Source organism: Triticum dicoccoides, chromosome 2B (assembly GCF_002162155.2).
Source record: "Triticum dicoccoides isolate Atlit2015 ecotype Zavitan chromosome 2B, WEW_v2.0, whole genome shotgun sequence".
Lineage (NCBI taxonomy): Eukaryota > Viridiplantae > Streptophyta > Magnoliopsida > Poales > Poaceae > Triticum > Triticum dicoccoides.
In genome coordinates, this window is record NC_041383.1 from 761,251,529 (window position 1) to 761,258,252 (window position 6,724).

The following is a 6,724-nucleotide window of genomic DNA, read 5'->3' on the forward strand; positions in this document are numbered from 1 at the left end:
TGTAGTATCGTAAAATACCAGCAAACGAAAAAGAATTAAAATGGAAACACAAAATTAAATGAAAAAGAAATCATAAAACTAAAAAAACCCCAAACCTTATAGTACCGGGTTGGTCTTACCAACCGGTACTAAAGGGCTCCAGGCCCCTGGAGCTGGCTCGTGCCACGTGGTTTCCTTTTAGCACCGGTTCGTGCTGAACCGGTACTAAGGGGGGGGGGGGGCTTTAGTGCCGGTTACGGAACCGGCACTAAAGGGCATTACGAACCGGTGCTATTGCCCGGTTCTGCACTAGTGATAATACATAAAACAACTAGATATATGTTGACAATTCCTATTTAATCTACCGATTAATGGTCGACCGATTAATCCCACTAATAGGATGATTCACCGATTAATCACTGCTCCCAAACCGACCGAGCAGCTACCAGTTACCGATTTTCTAAACAATGCGTAAACTACAGTACTAGCCAGCTTAGTAAAGAATGGGATAAATAAAGAAGTGTCCAGTGTTATGCTGCGGTCGGATGCTGATATTATTCATCATTTCTGCGCAATGTTTCGAGTCAAGTTATCAGTGAAGATTGTGATCACCGTTGCCATCGTTCGAAAGTACGTTCTGCTGGAACCGATGTTCCATACGGCCGGCCGGCGCATGATTTCCTCTAGATGGTCAGTAAACATGACTGTCAATCGATCGTTGTTTCATGTCAATTTTTTTTAAATCGATCGTTGTTTCATTGCCCATCGACGCCACAAAGTCGTTTTGCGCGTTAACAGTATATAATCTGTTTTAAAATGTGTGAAATATGTTATTTATGTTATCTTTCTTGAAATGAGTGGAATATGTTATAAAATCATTCTTGAAATGAGTGAAATATGTTAAATGAAATGAGTGAAATCTGTTTTAAAATTTGTGAAACCTGATTTGAAATGAGTGAAATATGTTGTTAGAAAATCTTTTTTGAAATGAGTGGAATTTGTTATTACAAAATATTTTTTGAAAATAGTTACATGAGTGAAATATGTTATATGAAATGAGTGGAATATATTTTAAAATGTGTGAAATCTGTTTTAAAGTGATGAAATATGTTATTATGATATCTTTTTATAAATGAGTGGAATATGTTATGATAAAATATGTGATTTGTGTGAAATCGGCATTTTAAACTCGCTCAAAATATATTCAAGATCGGCATGTGGAAAGTGGCGCATTTGAACGGGAGTAATAGGACAAACGGGGGCTTCTTTGATGTGCGATGCTTAGGCAAAGAGGGACTTGATTTGGAGGTCGACGAACGTCATGTCATTGGAGCGCTGCATGATTAATGGATAGGTGCATGGAAGGGGAGGTTTTCATGAACCTTTTCCAGGAAAAAGCAGATGGGGAGTGTGACTGGCAGGAGTAATTTCCGCATTTAGTTCTAGCTATTTCCCTAACACCTAAATCCCTAATGGACCAGAACAACAAATATGTATCCCCTCCAAACCTTTTAGCATTATCAATGGAATATCCTTCAGTATTTGACTAAAAATTGAATGAAATGAGATTGAATTGTTCCTCAAGTAAAAATAGATGCCTTGAGCAATCAGAGTTGAACAAATTATATCTTTACCGATCCAATTAAGGTATTAGTGTTTGCTCTATTAGACAAAAATGTACGCACTTTTTGCAGTTCATTCAACGTGGGCTGAGTGTCAAACAAAGGACAAAACGAATGCAGCAGGAGTGAAGCAATGAACCTTCCGTATTCTAGAAAGGAAGAGATTATCGGCCGTCATTGATTCCTTCTCATATATTTTATGTTACAAAATATTTATAGAATATTAAGTTACCTAAGATAGATCTAATTTGTCCAACCAAATGAAAACCATTTTAAATAGCAAACCTTGGAGATTAGAAAACTGATATAAATATGGGGGAAACCATTTTGTAACAGTCAATCTGTTTCCAATATTGGGAAAAAAATACGTTGTTGCTAGTTAGTTTCTAGCTGAATATGTTTGTTAGACCATTGGCGTGCGGTTATTTTCTGTGCAAGAACAAGTGAATCTATTTGGTCCCAATAGCCAATAAGTCATACATCAAGTTCATACATCAGAGATGATTGTTTGCTACAGAACTATTCAAGTCCATACATCAAGTTCTGCAGAAAGGTATGGTTATGTTTAGCGCTTAACAGATTTGGCACTATCTGGTATGTAGTTCGAGATTTTGATGAAAAACCATTCTGGTTGAAATCACAGTATTAAACTTCGGTGGTAGACTTGTTTTTAAACAAAATACATCCCACTACAGTGAGTGTATATACGTGTTTGTGAGCATCCGCGATTATACCGTGTTAACAAAGGGCATGATAAGGGTACAAAGAGTAGAGGATAATAAAGAACTTGGATTCAAATTATTCCAGGTAGAAAAACAATTCTTAATACTCCCAAGTGAATCTTTATTCCCAAACTTTATTCTTAGTCATTTTTTGCTACAAATCTCAGATGCAGTAGCAGGCACCACCACTACAGGTCCCACCTCCCTTACCATCTCGCTTGCAGATATCATTACAGAATGAAGAATCTGAACAAGGAGTGTAAGGTTCACGGCGCCCCTCGACGCCAATGTTAGCTTTCATGCGAAAATAAAAGGTAACATCAGAACTTGTTGCAGTTCATATTTAAACTCATTTTTTCAAAAAAAAAAAAAACTCGGATTCTATGAAATCTATGTACTATGCAAATAGTAGGACTGTTGGCGCAGCCGGAGGAGGAAGAAGACTCTCACACACGCAAGATAGAAGAACACAAGTCTAGAGGTTGAAGAAGATACGCATAGAGACTCTTGGCACACACAACTTTGCCTTTTCTCTATTTCTTCTCTCACACCTGACACAATGCAAATACATGGGCTTAAGTAGCCAGTGTTACACGGCCAACACGCAGCCACTCACCCACTAACTCCACGCACACAGACGCACGTACAAACCCCACAACTACTTCCGACTCTTACTCAACCGGCTAGCGTCACTTTGAGTAGCAACCAAGTCTGCAGAACGTTGGATATGCAGGCACAGGACCAAGCCACAACTGATTGCTCCCGATTCTTTCTCCTCGTCGATCTGCCACGCGACTCAGCCGCTCCGGCTCCGCAGCGAACGCAGCTAGCTAGCTAACACATCCATGCAGATAGACTACTTGCTAATGCAACGGCACATACACACATTTGTGCCACACACACGACGCCATGTGACGCTCACAACTTGACATGACTAACCTATCGTGCTCAAGTGCATCTTCCCTAATCTATATGCATTTATTTTCTAATTGTCTAACCCAGTACTAGCTTGCATGTACACATGATCTCATCTTCACGCGACTACATGGCCGCAACTAAGTTGGTTGGACATGACTACGTGCATGAACGAACTAATGCGATGAAATAAACATGATGAATACCTAGACAACAAGGTAAACTCTATCAATCACCCCCTTAACCTTGTTGTCGTTTATTCGAACACCTCCATGTCGATCTTCAAAGCAGCCCCGGCTCGTCGTCGGCCGCCGCGGCAGCAAGAAGCGCCCACTGCTTCCTTGGCTCGGTGCAGTCCTTGGAGTAATGCCCGTACTCTTGGCAGTTGTAGCAACGCACCTTGCGTATGTCGAAGTTTCCCTTCTTCTTGCCGGCGCCGCTGCGGTGGCGAGCAAGCCACTCCTCCTCCGTGAGTATCAGGCGGCTCCCACCACCCTGGTCGTAGTTGCTGGCGCCCTCGTCCAAGTCGCTCCGGTCCTCCGCCGTTTTGAGCCTTCCCACAAGCTCTTTCATGGACATGGTTTTAAGATCAAGAAGCTGTTCAATGGCAATAGCTACCTGACTATACTTGGACGTCACGATGCGGAGAAGCTTCTTGACGACCTTCACCTCGTCGAGGTTCTCGCCGAGCGTGCGCAGCTTGTTGGCGATCCCGTTCATGCGCATGGCGAGCTCATCGAGGGTCTCGCCGCTCCTCATGCGGACGGCATCAAACTCCTTGAGGAGAGTCTGCGCCTTGGCCTCACGGACGCGGGCATCGCCGACCCGCATGATCTTGATGGCATCCCATGCCTCCTTTGCCGTCGCCTTCACGGCAAGCGTGGAGTGCATCTCCTCCGGCACGGCTCGCAGAATTGCCGCAAGCGCCGCCCTGTCCTGGCTGAAGCTCCCGCATCCCTCGATGGCGTCCCACACGCGTTGGGCCTCCATGTTCACCTTCATGATTAGCGACCACTCAAAGTAGTTCGTCGCCGTCAGCAACGGGTAGACAACGGTGTTGCTGGCCTGGTGGACGACCTCCTGCTGCACCACCACCTCGCGGCAGCCATGCCGCGTCGGGCTCCGGCCTCGGCGCACCACCGGCGAGTCCGAGACACGGCGGCGACCTGGCGACGGAGTGCGCGAACCTTCAGTCACCATGGCTCTGAATACCAAATGTTGGCGCAGCCGGAGGAGTAAGAAGACTCTCACACACGCTAGATAGAAGAACATAAGTCTAGAGGTTGAAGAAGATACGCATAGAGACTCTTGGCACACACAACTTTGCCTTTTCTCTATTTCTTCTCTCACACCTGACACAATGCAAATACATGGGCTTAAGTAGCCAGTGTTACACGGCCAACACGCAGCCACTCACCCACTAACTCCACGCACACAGACGCACGTACAAACCCCACAACTACTTCCGACTCTTACTCAACCGGCTAGCTTCACTTTGAGTAGCAACCAAGTCTGCAGAACGTTGGATATGCACGCACAGGACCAAGCCACAACTGATTGCTCCCGATTCTTTCTCCTCGTCGATCTGCCACGCGACTCAGCCGCTCCGGCTCCGCAGCGAACGCAGCTAGCTAGCTAACACATCCATGCAGATAAACTACTTGCTAATGCAACGGCACATACACACATTTGTGCCACACACACGACGCCATGTGACGCTCACAACTTGACATGACTAACCTGTCGTGCTCAAGTGCATCTTCCCTAATCTATATGCATTTATTTTCTAATTGTCTAACCCAGTACTAGCTTGCATGTACACATGATCTCATCTTCACGCGACTACATGGCCGCAGCTAAGTTGGTTGGACATGACTACGTGCATGAACGAACTAATGCGATAAAATAAACATGATGAATACCTAGACAACAAGGTAAACTCTATCAAGGAGAGCAGTGGAGTGCTAATACAAACACATCAAGAACAGCTGTTGATATCTTTTATGTCATTGCAAGTGACTGGTATCTAATTACAACATACAATGGAAAACCATATGTACCACAACAGAATTGTAATGGTGGTCATAAAATCAAAAGGAATATACCTCTTGTCTTTCATGCCATTGTTAAATAACACTAGATTTGAAGTACTACGAGGCGTAATAACTTTCATATAAGGGGATGAGCGCGGCCGCTCAAGTTTGCAGTTTGAGGAAAAATAATTTTTTTTTGCGAGGATGAGGAAAAAGATACTTGCCTATCCTAACTAAACACCTCACTCAAATAGGTACGGTTGAAACACTTTTCTACATGATCTTATTTCTTCTTTTTTGCATATCTTAACTTGAATGATCAAACTTCATAATACTAGTGCCTAATAACCTTATAAGAAACATTCATATCATTGGCAACAGAGAATTATGCAATAGCATCAAACTTTTATCTAGCTCCAGAAAACCACAAATTCCTATATACTTAACCCAGTTGATAAGCTATAGTAAATAGAAATGTACCTATGTTCCTCCCTGATGCTTCACTGGACAATAAAGTGCTTGAAATCATCATAAGTTCCATCAAGAAATGAACACTGGTGTTGATCCGGATTAGAGCCATAACGAAATTGTTTACTGTTCTCTTCTACTATGTCCTTTTGGTTGTGGTTGTTGTAGAGATGTACTATTTAGCTGGTTCCTTCTGCTGTTTATATAGAGGTACGGCCGGTTCTTGGAGTATCAACTTTTGCGGTTTAACTCATTCCTGCTTTGGCGTGTTTCCTTTTTCAATTCGCCGTAATTAATTAGGATCCTCGAGATAATACGTACATCATGGAATATCCTGTTCGACTACAAGAATAACCATAAGCAATTTATTAGCATTCCATAACACAGTTAGGGCATTTATTTCCTCCTAAAAATAACCATACAGAATTAATTAGTTTTCCATAATAAGATTATGACATTTTATCAGCTCCCAAAATTATTTACAGACAAAATTAATTTGTACTCCATGCCAAGTTTATGTCTTTTTTATGCAGGTACAAGATTATGGCATTTATTCGCTCCCAAATTACATACGAAATTAATTAGGAGTATTCCATAACAAGATACATCATGTAAAAAAATGTCATCTTGATAGCTCGTTTTCTTTTATTGAAGCTTTTTTTTGAATGGAAAACTTTTAATCTGTTCATCAACTGTCAATGTAGTATAAAAAATATCAAAAATAAAAAGTGCATCCATGTCCGTAGACCACCTAGCACTAGTGCAGAACCGGGCAATAGCACCGGTTCGTAAGGCCCTTTAGTGCCGGTTCCATAACCGGCACTAAAGTGTGGGCACTAAAGGCCCCCCCTTTAGTACCGGTTCAGCACGAACCGGTGCTAAAGGGAAACCACGTGGCACGAGCCAGCTCCAGGGGCCTGGAGCCCTTTAGTACCGGTTGGTAAGACCAACCGGTACTATAAGGTTTGGGGGGTTTTTAGTTTTA